Below are 25,393 nucleotides of genomic sequence, written 5' to 3' on the forward strand. Positions count from 1 at the left end.
AAAAGAGAATTGTAATAAACTACTTCAGCTCACTGCATCTCTTATTTTAGTCCCTTCACGGATTAATAAAATATAACACATTCCCACACATACTTACAGAGAAACTTTCCAACTCATTAAAGCTCTGAAGTGCTCAGGGTAAAGAAGAAGAACCCTTTTGGGAATATTGTAATTTAAAAGACAATTTACAAAGTCGATAAAATTTTCAACAATTTGATCACATGTCGCAATCATTTCCAAACAAACTCATTGAGTCTGTATTGTCACGCTGCTTCTGGCATGTCCTGCAGGTTACTTAGCATGCTGCTACAGGCTGGCTGTGAGGGGAGGCTGCCACCGTGGAACGCTGACTCAACGTCTGGCTGCTATTAGAGTTCAGTGTTCCAGTGAGAATGGACACAGAATAATGTATGAAGAGCTACTTAGTCCCATGTAAAAGTGCTGCAGAGGAAGCCCATGTGGGAAAGTGGGTAGGTGATAGTTTGTGTAATAAAAGCACAATACAAGATTTGTAGGATTACCAATAAGGGATCAATAATGAAATCACTCTTTGATGTGCATTTCAAATTTGTATTTTTTCCAAATGTATCGACTGAGAAGTATGTCCATGTACTAAACAGTGCATGCATTCACTAATAAGAACTCCCTTTGCATGAATTACTGCATCCGTGTGCTGTGGCATGAAGGCGATCAGTATGTGGCATTGCTGAAGTGTTAAAGAATCACAGGATGCTTTTAATGTGGTTACTTCAGTTTATGTATTTCTGAACATGTTGTCACTTCCTTTCCTCCATGTAACACCTCATGTTTTCTGAAAGGATCCAGTTTTGTCAACCAAGCAGCCACAGTAAAGGTCATAAAAACTTTTTTTGGTACTAAGAGAAGTTTTAATGGCCTCACTGTCCCTGGGTGGAGAGGAGGCTGGTCCTCGGGGAAACTCAAATCAGCATCTCCATGAGGTGGTTTTGAGTGATGCTGTAATTTTCAGAAAAGCTGAAGTTGGGGTTTCATTGGCTGTAAGGCATAATTTTTAAACTTAACAGAAACACGGCTTAATGGACCCTGCCATCTGGGTAGCAAATCTATACATGTTTTGCTTTGTAATAATGAGGGGATAAAAGTTCCAGTTTATTTGGATGGTCCTGCATTTCTGTACCTTCCTTTATTTTGAACCTAACTTTGTGTTTGTCTTTTTTTTTAAATTTTTGACATGGTTTTATAAACATATGAAAGTTATGTGCAAGTTTTGAATACTACTTTGAATACTAAGAAATATTTCTTCGATCACATGGTGGGCATGTCATGTATTCATCCTCTGCATCCCCCTCTCAGTGCATATGTAATCTTCTCATGTGCTTTCAAAGATTTGTAGATTTGTTCCATTATTAAAATGTCTGGGGTAATTAAGAATATAATTCACTATAATCAAGTCCCTGTGGATGTTTCATGTACCATGATTAACACCGCTGGAGCAGAAAAATGCAATATTGTGGTTTATTCACAGGGGGAAATAAAGCCAGAGATTCAGTTTAATAGAATGCACACGCAGCCGGATTCATAAAGAAGAGTAAAACAATTTTTGTTGTTGATGAGGAGTTTGAGGCAATAAAAATCAATAGCTGGAATATTATGTGGAAATGAGCAGTATTTGAATTTAGATTGCATAGTGACAATTTTGCATTGTTTGAGTAGAAGGTATTGGAGGATGGCTAAGCTCAATGTTTAAATAAGTTATATTAGTTAAATCTGTCTAAATAATACTTTACAATAGTTGTAATCAATAAATTAGAAAATGTGTTCCTATGAGACTCACTTGTCAAATCAAAAGTATCTTTCTGTATAAAAAATTTTTTTTTTTTTTTTAGTTTGATATAACTTTAAATGTTTTTATCAGCTCTAGGTAGAAAATAATTAGAATTAACAGGGATAAAAGCTTGTTTAATTTGCCCATGTAATGTTTTATTTACTCAAGTTACCAAACAAATAAACTTTTCAACAATATTCTAATGGATTGAATGCAACTACATATATATTTGAGTACAAATATATCCATACATGCAGTTCTTCGTCACAAAATAAATGTGAATAAACAGTGCTGTCTACAAGTACTGCCACTGCTGGTAAAGTTGTTTAAAATAGTTCTAATTGTTCTTTTATTGCAGAAAAATATTCTGACACTGTAAGATAAGAAAAAAAAAAGGTTTTGTTTTCAGTGACTAAAAATCCAGTCTGAAGAAATTATTTTTAACAAAAACACAGGTGTGTCATCTACTGGGAGTGTGTTGAAAGGAAACCCTAAGCAGAATTTGATTTGAGTGCCCACCAGCCAAACAGCACAGCTCTGCTTGATTGTTCGCAAATGATGCATTTAATGGAACATGTTGCAGAGTTAACTACTGAGCCCTAATAAATTACATGAATTGAAAATTTGAGAAACATGCCCAACAGCTGTAATAAACAAATGGCACTAGGGATAAAATGCCTCAGAAGGAAAAAGCTGTAAATTAATAGTGGAGGTTGGGTTATTTCTTAAACTTATTCATGTTTTCTTGGTCATATCTGGGTTACATTGTTTCAATGCAAACTCAGTAGGGCTGGGAAACATGGTAAACCTTATTTTTGTTATGCTTATACATGGAAAGACTGTCAATTTTGTTGTCAAAACCCCCCGCAGCAATGTAGTGTAATGTTTTATAACACTTCAAAAATATTTCAATCGGCAGTATCCCTTTATTTCATCCAAAGCCTCTGTCTGAAAATGTGACAGCAAAAATGTATCTAATTAGCTGAGGGTTTCCCTGGGCAGTTGAGAAGCAATAAGCGTTAAATGTTTTCATCTAATAATATAAACAGACAATCAAACAGGAATAAATTTCATCATTAACATTTGCTCACTGGATGTATTGATTGTTGAAGTGAGTCGCCTTTTTACTTCTGATTTATGAGCGCCGGGAAGGATGGAGACGTTTATTTCTCCCCAAGAGTGGGCAATGTTTTTCTTTTTTTAAATTCCACAATGGCTTTTACTTTCACCAAAGCAACCCTGCTGTGAAATTCATCCGTTAGTTTCAGTATTTGAAGAACGACTTTGAGATTGGCTTTAAAAATCAGGAGGGAAAAGTGCATTGCTTTTAAAATTAGCTTCTAAATTGGTCAATTAGGCCCATCTTTGGCTTCAGATAGCTCCGTGAAGATGGCTGGTGTTCATGATTATTTCATGCTCTCTTATTTGGATGCATGAATTATGCAAGAAATGTCATAAGTCCAAGAGGTGGTGCTGTGAAGCCTTTGTAAGTGTGGAGAGTGTGTGTTAGTTCACGCAGTGTGTCTCCCCACCTGCTGAGATGAGTGGAGGAGACGAGTGTGGGGATTGAAAATGTGTGCAGGAAGGAAGCCACTACTTAAACCATGAGTTTCCAAGACTTCGGAGTGGGTTTGTAAGTTGCAGACACAAACAAGCTCACAAAGGGCCATGCACGTGTCAGCAGAAGCAACAGACGTGTGTGTGTGTAGGCGTGTGCGTGTGTTTAATTATGGAAGAGCTTCCCCTCTTTCTTCTTTTGTGTTCCAGGGATTACGCAGCACTGTCTTGAAGCTAGAGCTGATTCGCTCTCACTTTCTAAAATAGGTACACCTTTTTTATTTTTTCCCTCACAGATTGCATGCTTATTATCTGCAGCTTTGTTGTGTTCTTTTAATACAACTTTCCCACTAAGGGTATGACTGGAAAATGTGTTTTAAAACATCTTATACTGTGAAATTATTCTCATTAAACTAACATATTTTGGAAAGCAATAATTTCCATGCATATCTGTGAAACTCACACGCCTTTCCTATGTTACTAGCAGAACATTCACTAACTCGGTGTTGGAAAGCAGCAAACAAATATTAGTTTCAGGATCTGTCCAACAACCATTTGTAAGTCAACAAAATCTGTTTATTTTTCTGAAAAAAAAAACACAAAACAAAACAAGCTTTTATATGCATACCAAAAATTTGATACATATTCATGAGCACAAAAATACTCTGAAAATATTATTTTTATTACTGCATTTAAAATATGAACTGTAAGAACAATTATTATTATAACCAAGCTATCTCTCCTAAAATCATCTCATGGTGAACAGAAAGGATGAGATAACTTGATGATTTATGTTTGTTTGGTTTTTTTTTTTACCAGTAGAAGAAATCAACAGTTCTCTATAGTCTGCAAGGGACTGATATCTTTGTCTACAGACATGGCTTTTGGACTTTTTAAAAATTTTAATTAAAAATCTTAATTTAATGTGATTTCCAATTGATCGTTTGCATATTCAATACATTAGAACATGCAATCAGGTTTTTTTTTTGTCAGAATGAAGGAAGGAAAATGAACCTATTGAAAATAACTTGTAAGCAAGTGTGTGCTTCTCATTAAGCCCACATCTCTATATAATTTTTTTTTCTATCAGGCTGCAATTTCAGACTGTATTTCAGTCTTAAAATTTAAGACTGAATTGCACGTACAACCTTCTTAGCTTAGATTTTCTATCACTTATGGTTAATGAAAACAACATTTAATGTTTTCATTAACCACAAGTGGAAAATCATCATAATTAACATGAATAAAAGCTTTAATTGTGTTTCAATTAATGAATTGAGTTATAGAAAAAAAACATTTCAGTAATGTTCTCATTCATAAAATATGACTGTATATATACATGCATATTTACCAGGTAAAACATGACTTCTGTCACTTCTCTTTTCTTTAGGGCAGCAAAGCACATGATAGCATACACATGCATTATGCATCCTTCCTTAGCAGTATATTTACAAGTAAGGTAAAGTAATCAATCTTCTTACGAGACTCTAGGTTACTGTGATTGTCGTGATCTGTGTTTTTCTGTGCATTTATTTGGAATTCTCTGTGTCTGAGTCTCCGTGTTGTCCGGTCTCCCCTTGATTAGTTCCCAGGTGTGTCTCATTCCCTGATTACCTCCTGTGTATTTAGTGTCACCTGTGTATCTTCGTCTTTGTCGGGTCAGTGTCTAAGCAGTCGTGTGTTGTCGTTTGTCCTTCGTATGTCCTGTTGCTACCAGTGCTGAGCCTCTGCCTTCCGCTCTGCTGTGCTGCCAGGATTTTGGACTGTTTTGGATTTGCTTGCACCTCGTTCTCATCATTAAAACCACATTTTTTCCATCTCATCCTGGTTCCACCGCGTTCTGCCTCACCACTTCACACCGCACTTCATGACAGTGATATTTTGTTTGTTTAGGTTGCATCAAGCAACAGGAGCCAGGGGCTCATCTGGTCTGCAGAAACTAATGTTTTGGGTGATAATTTCCCCCTCTGGTAGTTTTAAATGCCCACATGTTTGCTTCGAATCTGACAAGAGCCTCATAAATTTTTTAACATCCACAATATTACAGCAGTACCAATCTATCAAGAGTTGGAACCTTTTTTCCTCGAGACCCTTAAAATTATAAATGAAAGGACAATTTATTTATTTGAATTGCCACAAACAATTGATGTGAATTTGTCTATAGATCATTGGACATTTCCTGAAAATGACTGTGCTGAATTGTTTTCCCTGAATGAGGGGAAAAATACTTCTTTCTTTTTCTTCCTGTGGAATCCCTGAACACCAGAACTACAAAAGAAAAAACAAGCAAGAAGAATCTAATTAATAGGCTGATTTTTTTGTGTGTGTTTTTGGACAGGGATTTAATGTTGCTGTTGAAGAAATTTATCAGCACATCTGCCACATTACCCACATTGAGGCAAAACACCCAAATAGCCTTCAGGGGTTCAAACTGCCTTGTTAATTTACTCACACAAATCTCAAAGGTTGTTTTTTTCCATTTCATATTTGTCAATTGTGATATAATTACTCATAGCATTTCAGCTTTATAGTCAAATTTGTGTTGATTACAGTAAAATACTAATAAGGTTAGAGTTCACAGTTGGATGTATCTTGCAGCTGCAGCTTAGTTAGGGGAGATCTACTGGTAATCTCAAAAGTGTCACTCATGATCTCTTAGAAATAAAACCGGACATGAGTTTTCCCCTGATGGAAGCCTCTGCATCTTTCACAGCAGCTATCTTTGAAGAGCATTCTTGAATTTACAAAAACAATTTATCCACTTAAATAGAAACGTGTTGCTTTGTCTCAGTAGAGTCCGTAATAGGTGCTGGTGGTTTCATGGCACTAAGAGATCCTGCTAATCTCCCTTCTTCTCTTCAGTCGAATCTTTATCGATTGTTCACATCTCTCTTGAAATTAGAATCCAACCTGGGTCTCCTCTAGTGATCAATCTTCTTATTCACAAGAGAACAGGACTACTGTGGCTGGATAGATGCGGGGATTTAGAGTTTATATTATTGGGTGTGTTTACAATGCAGTGCTCTCAGACTCTCGGTGCGCCTGCTTGCACACTTATACATGATCAGCTTGATTAATGAGTTTGATTTGCTCTCTCTGAGGGTAACTGAGACTGGAACATGGTCAATTTATCCTTGAGAGCAGAGCTTTTTCTTTCTTTGTATGTTGGCTTTTTAAATTGGTCAAATTATGCACAAGGTGAAACTGGAAGAGACTGAAAGGCGTGGTTATATCAGGCCACTGATGTTTTGTAACTGATATTCTTTAGTTCATGTTTATCTGGTAGTTTATTGCCTGGATTAAACTTAAAATTAACAAACTAGGCTGGAAATAAAACTTTTTTTGTCAGAAGTAGAAGAATTTGTTTCTTCTGCCTGTTAAAATTCAGATGTTTAGGAACAGTTTTTCTTTACCTCTTGGAAAACCACAAAAACAGTTTGATGTTGAATTATGATGAAAAAACAGGAAGCAATCAGTGGTCAGGCTTCCACAGTTAGCAGGAGGTGTGTGTGGAAGCTGGTTGAGGAACCTGTGACCAAGGCATGGAAATGTGCGGATCGAGAGAAGAGGCTCAATTTGGCGATTGCTCTTTCAACATTTATTCTACTTCATTCCTTGTGAAAGGTGAAAGCTGAGTGGCTAAAGGTTTGAGAATCTTGTGCATGTGCTCAACCTAACAAGGTTCCTCATGTGAAGAAAAAAAAAACTGTTCTAAGTAGCAGAGGATGCCTGGCTGTTTCTGAGTTTCTGATTTTCTGAGTCAGCTAAAATGTTCAGAAAAGTCCGGATTAGCAAGTGCTGTTCTCGTACGCAATTACTACTTCTGGCTGTATGCAATAATGTTTTGGAGCGGCCCAATTTGAGTCCCGACTTGAATTTGAAGCTTAAGATCAGGATGATGGCAAGGAGGCTTTTTCAATGTCAAAGACGTGGTGCTCATCTTCGAAGATAAATCACCAAAATAACAGCATAAAAATGCAAAGTTGGGCAGCAATAATGAAAAGAATGTGACAGCTATGCCATTGATGGTTTTTGCAATGATGAATGAGAAGGTTGGAAATAATTTATAGCATCATGCTGAGGACTGAGGTGGTGTAGAGTGACTCTATTATGAAAAAAATATAGTCAAATTATAATCAGACTTTTCCACACATTGATATTTACATACATTTATGTTACATTTTCCACAAAAATCTGACCTGCAAAGATTTGCCTGCAAATTTGGTGACCTTCTGGTGACTCAAGCCAAAGAGGTGGAGCTGGTTAGCACGGCTTAATGAAGCTGAGCGAGAGGTTGTTTCTATTGCCAGGTATTTGACAACTTATTTTTTTTTCTTCCATCTACTCACTAAGTGAAATGTTTGACTTGTTTGACTAGTGTCATCAGGTCAGGCAAACCTGGTGACACTTGATGTCATGAACTAGTATTGAACATCTAGTTGTCATCAACTAGTGTGCCACCCTTGTCTCCAGAGGCTCATTTAAGAGATGCACCTCTGGTTCTGCCCAACATGTCATGTGATCAAAGGAGCACAATTTGATTGGCTAAAGGTGTTTGACTCCATCTAGCACTGACTGCTATGGCTTGGGTCACCAGAAGGTGTTTTGGCCAATTACTGACCTACAACATCCAGGAACATCCTGTTTGGATTTTAGTAAAAAGAGGGGAAAAAGAAGATAAACAAATTTAATTAGCATGCCCCAGCCCAACAAAAACATGTATCCACAATGTTGGTTTTTAGGGAATATTACACTGATATTGTTTGAAGAAACCTACTATATCCATATTATGTGCACAAGCATGACCTTAAACACAAGCAAATTCAGTCAAAATTACCAATAAAAAAATAAGATCATTATGCAAACAAGAGCAGTGAACATCTCTGTGATGGTTTAAATTTCCAACTGGCCTTCATAAAGATAGTTTCAGAAGTCACATATGCACCCTTTACACACGCATGCATAATAACTCTTGCTTTGATCTAATACAGTGGCGTTTGTCCCATATGGTGCTCAGCCTCACTGAGCTCCATCTCTAGTGAAGCATATGTGTTCGACTCCAATGTTTTTCTCTGTTTGAAGTTACACAACACTTCCATTTGTTTTTCACCCAAACTGTGATCTGCTTCGCTGTTTCTATTGCTTTACACAGAACTCACACTTGTAATTTCAAAACAGTTTGTTACAACTCTTCACTATACTGAGCAGATTAAAAAAAAAACTCTTCACACTGTCAGCAAAAAATATATAAAAGCCTGAGACACACTAAAGAATTGAAACATGATCTGAAGCTCGAATCTCATTATTATCTTGGAGGTAAAATGGGATTTGAGGTGATTGTATGTTATCTATGTTATCTATAGGGAAATCAGCATTTCTTCCAGCAAATGTGGAGCTGTTGGCGAGTCTTTGTACTGCCGGAGGGTCCTTCAGAGGAGACAAAGTGTCCTGACATGGGGGGCTTGATCATGATTTCTCACATCCCTGCAGGCCAACCTTCATGGACTGATCACCAGAGCTGGACGTCAGGCAGCACCTGCTGCCGGTCTCCGTCCTGCCAAAGGGTATCAGTCGGGGCTTATCAAGCTTTATGGAGGTGCAGATGGCCAATAGAACAAATGCCTCATGTGTCCTTGTTTTGAAAAAAAAAATCAATGACTCACACAATGTGATTCACTTCTGCTGAGCCACGGAAAGCCTTTGGTTTCAGAAAGGGAAACATCTGCTCATTTAATTGTCTAACTGCTGAAGTTCTGGAGATGTTTCACATGAAAACATTCAACGTCTCTCCATATAACCAATGAAAACCATCTGAGATATCTAAAAAAAATACATTTAATTTGGAGCTATTTAAAATATTTAACATTTACAAACATTCACAGATAATGTTGTACCTTCAAAGAAACACGTTCATGAGTGGACCTCGTATTTTTGAGAACTTTGAACAGAAAGACGTTGTTTAAGTGGGTAAAGTCATCTTAGTTTATTTCATGCCGATGATAAAAATATCTACACTGTTTTGTTGGAGCAAAATTTGAAGATTTCCTGATGCAACATTTTAACTCTAGGCGTGTGATGCATGCATTCATACAGGCAGCAGAAACTGTTCAGCCTTTGAACTGTCTCTGCTGTTCAGTAAGTATATTGGTATTTTAGGCATTTGTGTCTCTTCCTTGCTTTAAGCATGACTTTGTTTTGTAAGGTTTATTCAGACTCAAGGCTCAAGCTCCAAACTTTCAAATGATCTGGTGGAAGATTTTTTTAATGTTAATTTCTTTATGAATCAGGATAATGTTTTAGCACAAGATTCTGATCAAGATCATTCAAACACCACCTGAATTTATTTTGATTTTGTAGCGCCACATAAATTGTGATTGACAAGTGTTAAGACTCACTTCCTGGCTCTGATTGGTTGTTTCTAGTTATCACTGGGAAAAGACAGAGGAGCTCAATGTTTTCACAGGTTATCTGTCTCCTACCTTACTGTCATGACATAGTGGCAGTTTCAACAAATATGTAAAAGAATATATTCTTTATAAAAGTTACACACTGCACCTTTAACTAGGGTAAAATTTTCTTTCTATTTTAAAGCTATTTTACTGATCATAGTTTCACACAAAGAATTTTTAACCACATTTCATTTTACTGGCTTGACTTTAATGTATTTTATTCATATATTTCCAGTTTCAGGAATGAAAATCTCTCTGCAGACGTGAGCACAGTAGTAATCCCAACATCAAAAACTTCATGTCCTCCATAACAATTTCAAACCATTATGTTATCATAATACATGCTGTGTTTTACTTCGTATTACATAACCTCTTCTTTATATGGGATTTTATTCATAGCCACCTTTTAGGTCATTCTTCACATTTCCGGATTAAATCGGGATAATGGAAGTTATGAATCTTAAAAGCAAGATAATGGTGATGTAGTTATTTGCAAAAAGACTGCCTTTTAAAAGACAACATCCTGCTTTTTACTTCAGCTTAAATCCAATCTGTTTGATGCAATAAAATGACACAAATAGCTTTTAAAAAAACCATAAAGTACTTCCAGTGGTGTGAAATTTATGGTAAATGGACTTCATTTATATAGTGCTTTTCTAGTCTTACTGACCACTCAAAGCACTTTATACTAGAGTCACATTCCCACAACCCCACTAACACCCAGATCAGTAGGTATCTTGGGGTTTAGTGCCTTGCCCTGGGGTACATCAACATGTGACAGAGATTATTTGGATTGAACCCACAATCTTCAATAATAACATTGCAAGACAGCAGCCAAACCGTTTTGCTCTCAGAACTGTCCTAATACTTCATGGGATAGATTTAAAAAAAAAAAAAAGGAATCAGAACCTTCCCAAGAGATTTTGCTCCATATTGATAGCATCAAGAAGTTGCTGCAGACCCATGATGAAAATCTCCTGTTCCACCAAGAGTGCACCCTCCACATCCTCCTCAATGGATGGATGGATGGATGGATGTTCAACAAGTTCTCTTCAGATCCAGGTGCCAGTAGCTGCCATTTGATTGGCTGATTTGTTTTCGTTGAACAGGTGTTCAACAAAACGGCCTGATCAATAACAGCTTCTTTCTATTTCTGGAATGTGACATTTCATAACAAGCACACCTACACATGTAGTTGAACTGAAGAAGATCTTTTCTCCAAGTTTGAGAGAAGTTATTTGTTGCACATCCAATTTGCTCTTCGTAAAAGCAGCACCTGCAGGCTTACAGTTCTTATCCAAAACAAAGGACACAGAATTGATCTAAATATACCAACAAAAATGCAATAACACTCTGAAGAGGGAAAAACAATCAGTAGAGAAATGTCGGTGCCAGATAAAAGAAAAGTATCTTCTCTCAGCAAAGTGTCATGTTGCTATGACTACACACCTACTTCTTATTTATTTATTGCTGGAAATGAAACCAGCACTGCCTGAGCTAATCTTAAGAGAGGACCCAAAACAGCTTCTGCTACGCTAGTTGCTTTATGTCATGTATATTTTTAAAGTACAAAAAAAAGTGAATAATCTCTCCAGCTTCTACCTTGTGGACGCTTTCAAGTGGTTGTTGTTGCTGGAATCACGGCAGAGAGCACATGGGTGGGCCTGCATGTGGGTGAGAGCTTGCCAGGTAGAAAAAGAGACTGAAGTCTGTAGGTGGAGGTTAAATTCTGAGATAAGAGCGGGAGAAAAAAAAAAAAACGAAGGTAAAAGCTGTTTAGTGTTACCACAAATCCAGCACTCGGATCATTTGCATACTTAATCCAGCATGACTCAAACTGGACCCAGGTGATAAGCATATTTTCTCTGCATAAGCTTGCAACGCGGATTTGTGTCTCACACCCTTCGTTTCTGTTACGTCGGGCAGGAAAATAACAGGATGCACGTTTGCAATAAGAGAGTTACGAAGAATTTCACCATAGAGGAAAAATAGAGGTCATGATGGGGGGGGGGGGGGGGGGGGGGGCAGAGTATGGAATGAGAATGGACAGCAGGATGCCCTGAGGTTGGAGAGGTAAAGGGTGTAAATCTACCTTAATGGGCAGGAAAAAAGTATTTATGTGACAGTGGCACACACACACACACACACCAACACACACACCCATTTACACTAAAGGCAGACGAACAAATCAGTGCTCACTGTACGCACCTAAAGGGTAATCAATGGAAGGAGTGTTTTACTGCAGCCAGTACACAGTACATTTTACAGATAGATTGACTCTTTATGGAATATGTGTGATCAAAGATGGCAGGTTGGTATCACTGACACAAAAAGGTGAGAAATATGTGCTTCGTCTTTATTTCCACTGCACACCACTGCAATTTTACAGTCTTTTTTCAAGAAAAATAATTACTCTCCACCACTCAGATCTGCAATATTGTGGAATTGTGCATGCCTATGTGAGGATGTGATTGCTGGTTGTTTTATTTATGTACAATCCATTATGCTGATGTGACATTTGCACAGTGAAATCTTTCTGATTTAAAATTATAAAGAGGTACAGGACATGAATTCAATTAGTCAGAGGACCTAATTAGAGGAAAATATAATATAAATGTTATCTTGTCTATTAACTATAAATGAGGAAAAAGCAAATAATAGCAAACAACATTTGGGTTCATTAAAAATAAGATTAGAGAATCATTTATTAAATAGTAAAACAAATTGAAGTGAAATTAAATGAAAGTTGTAATAAATAAAGTTTACGTAATTATTTTACATTTCAACTATAAAAAAATAGTGTTTACCTTAATATGAAATCCTAATCTCTTATTCAATAAATAACAAAGGGTGGAGTTAAAATATTAAATTTGAAATATGAATTATTGGCCATTAGTAGATATTTTACTTAAAGGTACTCTATATGTGTTAGAATAAGCTGGAAAAAATTATTACATCCACATTCACCTATTTTCAGTCTTAGTTTGAAAGTTCTTTTTGGATATTTAATGTTTGGAGGAAACAAAAGTAGATGGTTACTTTCCATTTATGTTTCTGAATTATTTGCACATGGATGTTTTCATTCATCTTTGGTTGTTTACTGGTTTCCATATAATCTTTGTTGAGTTGTCACTGTGAGAAAGACGGCAATACACAACATGCATCCCTTCAAAGATAACCCAATTTGATAAAATAATATAAAACATTCAAATGGGGGAACAATCAAATCATGATGGAACAGATTATCTGGAGTACCATCAAAAACTAGACATAATTATTCAGACCTACTCATGTTAATGCGGCACATTTATATGCAAAGGTTTTTGTGCTTTGATCACCGGGGAAGCACTGACAAATTGCACCTAGTGGAGTAAACGGTGAGATAGCATTTTTCTAATTACCCGAGGCTAACATTGTAAATTGTGATCCATACATAATTCACGCACTCATCAGCCCCGAGAGCCGTGAACAAGCCATCACTCCAGCCCATCAGCCATAATAGGTTTTTCACAAACATTGTCACCATCCAAGCACACTCTGATTCGCACGTGCAGCTACACCTGAGGGCTTTTGCTATTTTTAGAGGTGAATGAATTCTTTCTTTTGTTATGGGAATTTTTATACAAATCCCCCCCCAAACCTTGGAATAGAGAGAGCAGCGAAGAGTGCTGCTGGGTTCTGGGATTTGCAAATAAATTCCAGTCCAAGTCAAGCTCTTTTATACAAAGTGTCAGAGCTACAGGGCGGGCTGTCCATATGACGGAGCTTTGAACTCGAGGGGATTCAAAAAGGTTGCAGCTACACCAGAGGAAGGGAAACCCCTTTATATGCCCTCTAACAGCAGTATTACTATGACAACTCAGATTATTATGTTTGTAAATGAACTGGATAATGCATGGCTAGCCTGAAGTTACATTCAAACAAGTCTTAGTCATCAGAATGTAGTACTTTGAAAAGTTTGTTTCTCTCTTGGTCTCTTCACTTTCTTCTCTCCTGTTGGTCATCTCATGAGTGGACCAGATGTCCATCCTACCTTCACACCTGTTGTGCCGTTCTTCATTAGTGGCTGTGTACAAAAGGACCAGTTGGACTCTTTCTCACAACCAGATCTTGTGAGAAAGATCTGGAGAATGACTTTTTGTTGACACAGACGTTTTTAATTACATGAATACTTGCCTTTTGAGGACTGGGCTATCTGTATTGAGGAAGTGACTCTCTTTGGAGGGCTTTGATGTAGGTTTTGTAATTTGTACTAATTGCTTTGAGAAATATACTGTTGTGCAAATGTTAATAGTCATGTAAAAATGCACCAAAGCATCTAAGAAAAAATATAATACATAAATATTTAATATCTGATTAAAGGTTGTTATCTTCAAATGGTACTATTATATAGTGAGGTTTCTGTGCTGAAAATTAAGACTACTCCACACCCCAGTGGTGGCTACTTCCTTTTTACAGGAGACTATATATGAGTCTGAACATTGAAGTTTCCTAACCACAGTTACATAAAGATAGTGAAAAATTATTTGGAATCTCCCTTTAGCCATCTGCCGAATCGGAAGCCATCTTTAGCTCCGTATTAAACAGTATGTTTATGCTTAATGTCACGTTGATTTACAGTAAGCTGTCAAATGAACCCATGTCAATGCACTGTATGCCATATCCTGTTGCTCCATAAAAAGATCCACTTATTTGCTGTAGGCGTGTGCAGTAGTGTGTTACCATGCACACAGAATCACCTCACCTCAAATCAACAAAGCATTTTTGTCTGCTCCACTGCTGGACACAAGATATTAAAATTCTTTTAATGTACATCCAATGCAAGTGGCAATTGCTTATAATATTTGGATTTGTTTTGCTTTTACGTGTTTGTTGTAATGTGAAAAACACCCGATTTTTAAAAATAATTAAGTAAAAAATAAATCTCAGCAATAATAAATCAGATTCTTATTCTAAAGAATAAATAAATAAATAAATAATTTACACCTCTCAGAAACTTTATTAGTTTTAACAGGCAAAGATGTTATAAACCTTTTTCAAACCTCTACATGATGAAACTCTGCCTCATGTTCCATTGTTTTTTACATGAGCTCTTAATGCAAGGACAGGGCTGCAGGCGCCTCCATTAACCGGATGGCTTAAATGTCACATTGTTAGATTGACTTGTATAAAATTTATCTTTGGCACAGGGTGTTAATGGCCTAGAAATGTCACTCAGACAAAGTCTATCCAAGTGTGGTCCCTTTTCAGAGGGCCAATAAAATCTGGTGGAGTAGAGATATCGACTCTAAATCTGAATAAGAATCCATAACACCATGCATCTGCTCTTATCTGTCTGAAGTGTTTTAGGGAGTAGGTATGGAGAGTTTTCTGTGTTATTTTTAAATGCATGATAGTTTGCTTTGTAAGCCAGCTGCCTCTGCGCAATTAACAGTAATTGCTCTCAGCTGTCACTATGAGGTTTTTGCTATTTATTAGCTTCGCAGTGTAGGGTATAAACGGGATTTTCTTAGTTTTCTTTTTAATGTAAAGGTGGCATACTAAATGAGAGAAAACTGTGACAAATACTTATAAAATACTATGAGCCTTCATATATATTCAGCCTTGTTGCTCTTCATCAATATTCAGATTTGCATCATTATAAGGTTTGCAGACCTTATCATTATATCACTATAATGATATAATGATTAGTCAAACTGCGGGTGGTCGGCAACCTTTATAATCCAAACAGCCGTTTCACCCTCAGACTAGCTAAATAAAACGTGTTCAGAGCTGGAAATGTTACAAAAAGGACAACTTATGTTTTTCTATAATTACAAAAATGATCAATATTAACGATGTAACAATGACACTTGACAATCGTTGACTATCTATTCAATAACCTTGTACTTTAGTGTGTGTGTGATTTTTTATAATGTAAAGCGATTTGAAGTGCCTTCTTGCTGAAATGTGCTATACAAATAAACTTGATTATATATGATATTTAATAATCCAGTTAATAAAGATAGAGTAAATAGATTTACAAAGAGAGACTGATTTTTCTATTCTTTGTTCTTTGTTGCGTGCTTTCCTCATTTTAGCTCCTTGCATGTCCTTTAACCATGAGTGTGTTCAGATGTCATAGTGGGACACGCATCTAACTGTGGGTTTGGTTCAGAGAGCTAAACTGGACAGAGAAGCATATATTATCCTTTATTTATACATTGGTACTTCTTGCTTTCTATTTACTCATGTCTAGTTCTGTTTGGACAAGTTTTATACCTGCGGTTAATACAGACATACAGTGAATTATCAAAAAGGCATCTTTAGTGAGTTTTTTTGCCCTGCAAGTGATCAGATAATTTATTTCTGTTCTTAGAGTAAAACTTTCTTTAACTTGCCCATGTTTCATGTTTGATCATCTCTCTAAATGGGCATCGTTTAACTTGGAACCAATAATTTTTTTGGCCTACTACGCAACTTTTTTTTTTTTTTACATATGGGAAATCCAGGGTTGCACAGTTGGTAACACTGTTGCCTTGCAGCAAGAAGGTCCTGGGTCTTTCTGCATGGAGTTTGCATGTTCTCTCTGTCCATGGTGGCTTCCTCCCACAGTAGAAAAACATGACTGTCAGGTAAATTGTTCTCTCTAAATTTTCCCTAGGTGTGAGTGTGTGGTTGTTTGTCCTGTATGTCTCTGTGTTGCTCTGCGACAGACTGCCGACCTGTCCAGGGTGCACCCCGCCTCTCGTCCAAAACTTTCACTGGAGATAGGCACCAGGACCCCTCCCGGCCCCATTGGGGAGAAGAGTGTACAGAAAATAGATGGATGAGCAATCCATAACAAATATAAATTTCCTTTTAGCATCTTTTGCTTCAATTGTATCTGAACCATGACGCTGCTACTTAAAAAAGTGACTTAAATAGTCCAAAAAAATAAAAAAGAGTTGCAGCCCTCTATTCATGGCTTATTTGATGCATTTATTGCATCTTCAAACAAATTTACTACATACAGCTCTCTCTTTAATCACATAGCGACAGTTCTCTGGCTGCATGATGTAGGAAACATTTCCTGTATCATAAATACATTAAAACAAAGATGTTAAGTCATCTAGAAAACTATAAATCTACATAGGGATACATGCTATTAAATCATTTTTGGTGTGTGTAAGTTACCAGTGTGAAGTAAAAGCATAACAGTTGGGATGTGTAGCAGAAACAGGAACAGAAAGACTGGTCTAAATGGCTTTCAAATGTAGATTCAAAGAAAACAATGTCATTTAAAATGTAAGACTGCTGAGGAACAGACTGTATTCAGTTGCAGGTATGCTGTCGTAATGGTGGCATTGAGATGAATATTTTTGTGACTATCACAGGACTTCTTGCTCATTATGATGCTTTTAATACCAAGGGGGAAAAAAACATGTAGAATATCCATTCAACTCGACCAAATCTGCTAGATGTTACAACCATCCAATAAACTCTTCCAGTCATTATCTGGTTTGCACTTTTATCTGAAAGTGTCCCTCCACCTATAATATTCTGTAATTCTCTTGTTATAGGAGTTTTATCTATGTTCTCCTATTCCATCTGCAATGCTGCTCTGGTGTGTCTGATAGTTGGCATTTCAGTACTGCTGGTGTATTAATTAGCAGCTTACCTTTGAGAGTGTTCTAGGTGCTTCTGTCCTTTGGTTTGTCCTATCATCCTTCTCTCTCTTACACTCTAATTATTTTATTCCTATATTTTTTTTCTCATTAAGGCCCTTCATATCTTAAAGTAGTTCCTTCCTGCAGCTTCAGTTTTTAATGAGAAACTGAAGCAGCATGAGCAAAATAAAGTTTAACTGTCAACCTTAAATCTAATCCCTTCTGTTTTTGTACTTAGGAAGAAAATTGATTAATGTTGTCTTGATGTCCCAGATTTGAGAAACTCGTACTTTCTGTTTATACATAAGATGTAAGGCAGACAGGTCACAAAAGCTTGAGCCCTTCATGATTAAATGATAAATTTCTGCAAGGGGACATCATGAAGAAAGATCAGAACGCTTTGCAGCATTATTAGATGCACTAAAAATATGTGAGATCACATTTGTGCCATATTAGCATAGCAAAAGGACACATCTTCAAAATGATTCCCTCCACCCCTCCTATCTTTCTTGTTAAATGGGATCAGACCCTGAGGCAGAAAGCTCTTAACACAGAAAGTACAGCTCTTCATAATTTTATGCTCTTGGAGAAACTAAGCTGGCGAAGCCCCCGTACTCTTCCGCTTTAACTAACAGCACTATGTTTTAAAGTTTCATGTGCTTTCACAGAGGGTCCAGAGCAGACACTGTGGGAGGTTGCTTTTTTTGTGTCTTCACGTTATGTTAAATAAGAGCTGAGGAAATAAACAGGGCAACAGAGGTTGTCAGTCCAGCTGATATGTTGTATTCTGGATTTGGTTAACATGCTCATATGTTGTGATGCGGGGTCACAAATTTGAATATTTACCCACAATTAAAAGTTAGGTAAGAAAAAAGCTACTGCACAGGCTGTGCAAACATCAAAACACTAATTGGATGACATTTCTGATGGATGTAGATCTCTACAGCTTGTTGCAATTCAGATTGCTTCACCTCAGTCAGCTGCCCAGCTTGGCATTCGAAGGAGAGGGGCTCGCCCGGGGCTCCATTCAGCCAAGAACCGCCACTGCCTGTTTGTTTTCATGTCTGGGTTCTTCCCCACACACTAACTATTTTGCTATGACCTTGTGCGTAATTAATGTAGATTTACAAGTATAAAAGTAAGTACACCCTTTTAAATATAGGATGTATATATTTAAATATATGGTATATACAGTATATATTATTATATATATATATAATTATTACAGTGCACAACTTAAACAACCCAGACCTAAAGTAGGTCACCATAACCTGAAGTGAACTACAATACATGACATATCTCTGTCATTACTTATTTAGCAAAAAAAAAAAAAGCTTTGCCAACCCTGAAGAAACTACTTTAAACAACATTGAAGCAAGCAATTCGGTCTCTTATAAAAGGCCCTTTTCATGAATAATTTCCAGTGACTTTCTTTTGTAAGATCTCAGACAGGCTCTTCTTGATAGCTTCAGCTCATTAGTTTGTGCACTTTTAGAAGAATCCTGCGTAAGCACTGAACAAGGCTACACCTGGATGTGGGCTGGGCTGTAACAGTTCCCATGCTTTACATCTATGAGGTGACATTGATACAGACATAATAAATGCTATTGGACATGTTGCTACACCAGGATGTGAATTATTCAGTGTTAGTTCAGAAGCTGCTTTTTCATGGTTGTAACCATCTTAATGTTTTGTCTACAATCCTGATCCAAATCAGGACAAACATTTAAAAATGTTTTGTTTGATTAAAAACTCCCAATCTAACCCTTCATTCAAAGGCTCCTCCACTTGCTCCACATTGCAGGCACATACAGTGCGTTCACATTTCTGAGGCATGTGGAAAAAAACCCCCAAAACATAGTTGCAATTGGACAATCATTGCTTCATTGAGACGTTTTTTAAACATCAAGATTAGAAAACAGGGTCATGTCTTCTAATGTTTTTGTTCTGGATTTGTTTCATATGCTTATAAAGTGTGTAAGAATAATTACAAAAAAAAAAAACACAATTAAGGCTGTATGAAATGTTGTATTTAAAGGACCTAAGTTTATTTATCTTTCTTCAAATAGTTTGAAAATCTTTTCAAATTGAATAACACAGACTACAGTTCCATCAGCTTTTTTACGATTCAACTGGACAAATGTTTGCAGACCTAATTTTAGACGTTCATCCCATGATGAACCCCAGTAAAAACTCTTCAATTACAATGAAACTGATCTCATTAGTGCAGGATGTGATAAGTACTACTGAGCCTTAGTTTCATTACAGGGATTTTAGCTTTGGAAACAATAATTACAGATTCTTTCTGTGCAGCTACAGACAACAACCTCTAATCATTAATGCCGAGTCACAAGATCTGCTTTGGCTGTTGAAACCTTTTGAACACAAATGCTCTTTACTGAGAGTATTGTAATGGTCAAATCTTTCCTAGATTGTGAAAATGCTGATACTCTTGTTTTTGTGTAATTTAATTTAATTGAGGCAAGCAGAGAAAAGAAAACTGCTGTACATCTATTCCCACAGGGGGGATTGTGGGAGGAACCCAGAGTACCCAGTGAAAATTCATTCATGCACTAGAAAGGAAATTGTTGTGATTGGAATCTGGGATCTTCTTGCTGAAAATCAGTAGTGCTAACAGCGGTACAACTGTGCAGCCCCTATGCAGTTTAGTTCTCAATTTTTATTAAAAACAGTAAGACAGGCATTAAAAACAATCTAGCAACAGTATAGTGTCTTTTTACTCTATCCATTTATAGCCTGACACTTTATTGGGAGACAGAAGAAATGACCACTTTATGAGTGTATGTTTTATTTATACATTTTTCTTTATTTTATTTTCCAGTGCATTTCTCCATATTATTCTATAAAACATCTTTTTCTGTGTTACTACAACAGTCTCCCCAGTGTTTGATCTTAGGAGAGATCTTTGTATTTTATGGTTTGAGGGGTTTTATTCCATTGTGTGTTGATTTTATCTTTATGTGCTTGCACTTTGAATTGCCTTTGGCTGAAAGGTGCTATATATAAATAAAGCTGCCTTGCCTTGCCTTATATAAGTAATTTGCAATGTAAGAAATTTGGTTTTATGGAGACAGCCCCAATAAACAAAGACCATTCTGCAAATAAGCAACAACTGAAAAATCTTGTTAAGCTATCAACAATTAATGTTAAAAATAGCACAGATGGCATATGCTTTAATTTTAAAATATTATTTTGTTCTAAATATTGTATCTGTGACAACTTCAAGGGAAACACGTAATCCATGAATGGATGAACGGAGTTTTTATTAGTAAGGACAATTTCTGGTAAAGTTACCAAACAAAACCTGGAAAAAACAACTTTGACTTAAAAATAGATTTTTTTGGGGGGCGGGGAGGTCATACCTTTTAATGAGGACCATCCAACATTTGGATCAGTGTGATAATGTCCATGACTTCCTCTCAGATAAAGTGTGTCCTGATAAACATCAGAATATTCCAGTGCTGTTAAATCTGATAAATCTGCTCCTTCTCAGCAGGTAAGAAAGGGCAGACATAGAGACTGTGCATTATTCAGAGGCGTTCACAGTGAGTAAATGCCATGTGCAAATGGGTTTCTCATGCGGTCATGTACCTCTCAAGCTATTTTAGCTGGATGATGGCGGCGAGGAAATGAACCCTTATTTTGCCCCAGCCCATTGTGAGTTGGTAGATTGCTTATGTCTGTGTGTGACTGACGGCGTGGTAGGCAGGGCTTAAAGCTCACCTAAAGAAAGCAGAGAGATTAGGTGAAACGGAGTTAGATAAAGTTGGTTATAGTTGGACACTTGTAAGAAAGTATGGAGGAGGCAGTAACTTTCTAAAAATGTCTGTTTAAAACATAAATAATGTTCTTAATTTAAAATGTTTGTAACTGTTGCAAGTCTTAGAGGTGTCCAGACTAATAGATTTTGAATCTGAACCCCACTAAATTAACAGATGTTATGAATCTGTTTGCTGAATTTTTATTTCAATCTTTTAATCTGTTTTTTCTCATTAATATTCTGTACAGTTAGCACAACATCGACAAGATACCACCTGCTGTTCTTTGTTCGACCATTTGTCTCTGGGTCACTTTTGCCAGTAATGCATCAGTTTACTGGAGTAGCAAACAACCACTGAAATCAAAGCCAGACCGAAACAGTGTTTGTCCAGAGAAATCTGGCCTGGCACAACAAATCACAGCCATTCCTCAATTTATTTTGCAGGCTGGCGACCAGTCATAACTCTGGTCTTTGAAGCAGCTGTTATCTCAGTTCCCTTGCTCCAACTGAAGCCACAATCTCATTCTGTTCACGTTTAATAGTTTCCTCTTTTCTGCCGAATGTAGCTCTTCTCTTTTACAGCCCGTCTGTCATAAGGAGGGAGATAACTCAGCTTTGCAGTGTTTCCCTGGGGAAGAAAAGCAGGGACAGTGTGGCAGAGTGGTCAACTTTGTCCTTAATGCTGCTGTCACTTTCAGAGACGGCTGAAGATTTTACAAGGTGAATTTGAATCTTGTAAAGTCATTGAGAGCAAGTTTGTTGTAGAAAAAGCTTTGATTTGATGTCAACAAACATAAGAAAACATTCATACTAATATCTCATGATGGCATCAGATGAAAATGAAAGAACGCAGCAGACATGTCAGGGAGAACACTGTGGGGAAATCTACATTAGACTAGATCCAAAATATAAAACAATAATCCAAGCTCTTAACATCTCACAAAGCACTTTTTAATCAATTTTATGAAAATAGAAAATACAGATTGAGAGTATCTGCCGGTTTCACAAACTTGACACTGATGTAGAACCGGTGAAATAAAATAGATCTAAGTTTGTGGTTTTTGCATTTGTACATTTTTGTTTTGTTTTTACTGTCTGGTCCTCTTTGTTCAGTGACACCTTAAATATATTTCTTCAGTTTTCTTTTCTTTCTTTTTTTTGCTTAGGGGGACTTCACAGAGAGTAACGAAAACTATTTTACATACAAATTGAAACCAAATAGATACAACATCAGTGTTTCATCTCTTGCTCGCTGCCATTCAAACCAATCTCGTGTAAAATTGATCAAGAAGTCCAACCTGCCTTTCCAGTGTTCTTTTTGCTCTGTCAGTCATCCATAACTTCAAGTTCTCCCTCCTTTTGCACTCTTTCTCCCTTCATTTCTTGCTTTCCAATTTCTTTTTCAATCCTCCTACTCACTGTATTGTATTTTTATTTTCTACAATAAGTTTATTGCTATACTGCTGTTCTCCCTTTCCTATTCCTCAGTCCATCAGAGTCAGACTCAAGGTCAATGCTGAAGAGAATTCTGTCCAAATTTAGATAAAACCAATTTAATCAGGAGGCCCTGCCTTGTCCATCGCTTTGCTCATATGCTTTGCTTTTCCTAGCAAGTCTCACAAGTTTTACTCTAATGATGATGAGAGACCTCTTTCTGTTGCAGCTGAAGGAAGAACATATAGTTACACAAAAGATGTAGATATTAATCTCAATTTTAGACCTAATTTGTTTATTTTTTTTATGATTTTATATGTTTATGCAGGGTATACTGTATATCTATTCTTTTCTTCTATATAACAAGTTATTGCTGGAAAATGCTGAGTAATTTTTAACAAAACATATTGTTCATCTCTTATTTTTCTGGTTTTTGTCATTTTCAAATGTCTTTTGTGTTTCTTTTATGTCATTGTCTTTTCTGTTTTTAGTTTTTACACAATTGGCGTCCTCTAAGTTTTTCAAACATTGTTTATTTGTCCATTGAGTATTTGCTGTCAAACTTAAATGAATGAAGGAGCCAAATGTAAGCTGCAGGCAAGTGTAGATGAAAGATTTTAACTTTGTGTAACAAAACTGAAAACAGAAGTTTTTTGGTAGTTTATTTCAAACTGTGGTTTTCAGCACCAAATAGTCCTAATATTTCATTCAACGGAATAAACTGCATCAGTGACTTAACATCAAATTCTGCAGAAGCCTTTAATTACTTCAAGACTTTAAATATGGCCAAAGACATTAATTGGGAAACACTGATTTGTATTTCATACTTTAAGTCTTGCATAAAATTTTACTCTGCTGCAAGACTATAAAGACTTTTATCCTCAGTAAAGGTATTTGCATTTAGGGCCTATCTTGCATCAATGTCAGCTCAAACAAATACACTGAAATACACTGAAGACACAATTTGTGCCACTGACAAATTCAAAGTGATGCAGATTTTTTTTTCTGCAATTACACTGCCATCATCATCAAGTTAAAAAAGCCAGCAATCCACATTTTAAGGAAGCTTATTTGGCTTCCTATAGATAGAAATACAAATCTAGAAACGTCTCGCCTCATATCCAAGCTTCCACTGTCACTCAGTACCATGTCTCAATAATCTCATTGTCATCTAATATTTCCCTCATGTGTCTCATATTGGAAGATGTGTTAGCAAAATTAAATGCCATAACATTCCATAACACATTCGTTTTTTACACCAGTGAGCCATCAGTGCAAACAGTCTAAATGTTTTGGACAAAGGCTTACAATAACAAATCGTCCTGGGTTGAGTGAGGACTGCTAAATAGCTATCAGCGAGGGGAAAGGCCCATAAAATCACCTTCTGATAGATCGCTAGGGTGTGCTTGGCTAAGGAAGGCGCATGAGTTTTATAGCAGGGGGAGAAAGAAAAACTGCTCCCTGCTAAGGGAGACGAATGGAGAGCAGCAACTGGTGTGTAGATGTGATGGAGAGAGCAAACAGGAAAAATACCTGGTAAACAAACAGACTGAGCCTGGCAGGTTGGAAATTGCCCCGGCCTTTAGTCACGATGTGTTGTCCCATTAAAGTCACCAGTATTGATGCTGCAACAAATGCTGTGTTGCCAAATGTGGAAGGGGAGGCATTCTGGGTGTTAAAGGTCAGCTCCACTCTTCTTGTCACCACTGAGAGAAACGGGGGGACCAAGCATCTGAATTACTACCACTATGGCATGATTTCCCTCTCGTGACGCTTAGAAGAGCACCCATCCTTTTATCAAAAGACCCTTTAAAACACCGGCGGCTCATTCACGCATTGTAAATTTAATTACCCCGTCCATCTGTAAAGTGCCTGAGTTATCAGCATGTTATGATACAAGTGGGGAATGTGTGAGCCAAATGGAAGTTATCGGAATCAGATATGGCATTTTGCAAAACATAAAGAGGATGGAATTCACTAAGCAGTTCAAACTTCTCCATTTGTTTATTTCAAACTTGACACTTGGTTTAATTTTCCACTGGATTCACAAAGCAGATTGCACAACATCATTGCAAATGCAAATATATCCATTAAGACCAGAAGAGTGGGAAATTTTTTGTTTGCTTGTTTTTTAGTGTTGCAGATGCAGAGCTGAAAACAAACAAACAAAAAAAGCACTTTTTCTATTACTTATGTAGTATTATTAGAATTAACAGTAAAGTTCATGAGTGGATAGTCCTTAAAACGTTACAGTTTTTTTTAAGTTTGTTTAAAAGGATGAATTATGGCAGTAATGCAGTTGTAAATAAAAGTGATTACCTCATGCACAGGGCATCTAGTTTTAAAATGAACATTCAAACTTAATTCTGCAAACATTTTGCAAACCTTCATGCATTTGCAGGAGAAACTTTCCACAATGATTGGAACCATTTTTTTCTGTAGACGTCTAACAAAAGACACAGAATATATTTCTGTTTCCAACACTCTGCACCAAATTAATCTATCGTTATGCTTTTCCACGCAGAGAAGGGAGTGTTCATGTGTATGCAGACTTTTGTGAAAGTGCATGTTATTCTTAAGGGTGTTGCATAAGTAGTGCTCAGGGGCCTAATGAAAGATAATGTCTAGTTAATGATCTGTCAAAATGAAGTGTTTGTTTATTAAGGAGAAGATCAAGATAGAGCTTAATGTCTACCCAGTGTCTCGTACTGGAGGATATTACTTCTCAGTACAAGCATAA

The 25,393-nt window shown here is 36.8% G+C and overlaps 1 long non-coding RNA gene across 1 annotated transcript; it reads left to right on the forward strand.

The window, feature by feature from the left end:
- The first annotated feature begins 2,971 nt into the window (after positions 1-2,971).
- On the forward strand, positions 2,972-16,615 carry LOC116713744 (uncharacterized). The gene is made up of 3 exons (XR_004337911.1): positions 2,972-2,983; positions 6,865-6,870; positions 16,454-16,615. It is a non-coding gene; the product is annotated as an uncharacterized LOC116713744 (long non-coding RNA).
- Positions 16,616-25,393: the final 8,778 nt, after the last annotated feature.

The sequence above is a fragment of the Xiphophorus hellerii genome, chromosome 22, assembly GCF_003331165.1.
Source record: "Xiphophorus hellerii strain 12219 chromosome 22, Xiphophorus_hellerii-4.1, whole genome shotgun sequence".
In the NCBI taxonomy this organism is placed as follows: Eukaryota; Metazoa; Chordata; class Actinopteri; order Cyprinodontiformes; family Poeciliidae; genus Xiphophorus; species Xiphophorus hellerii.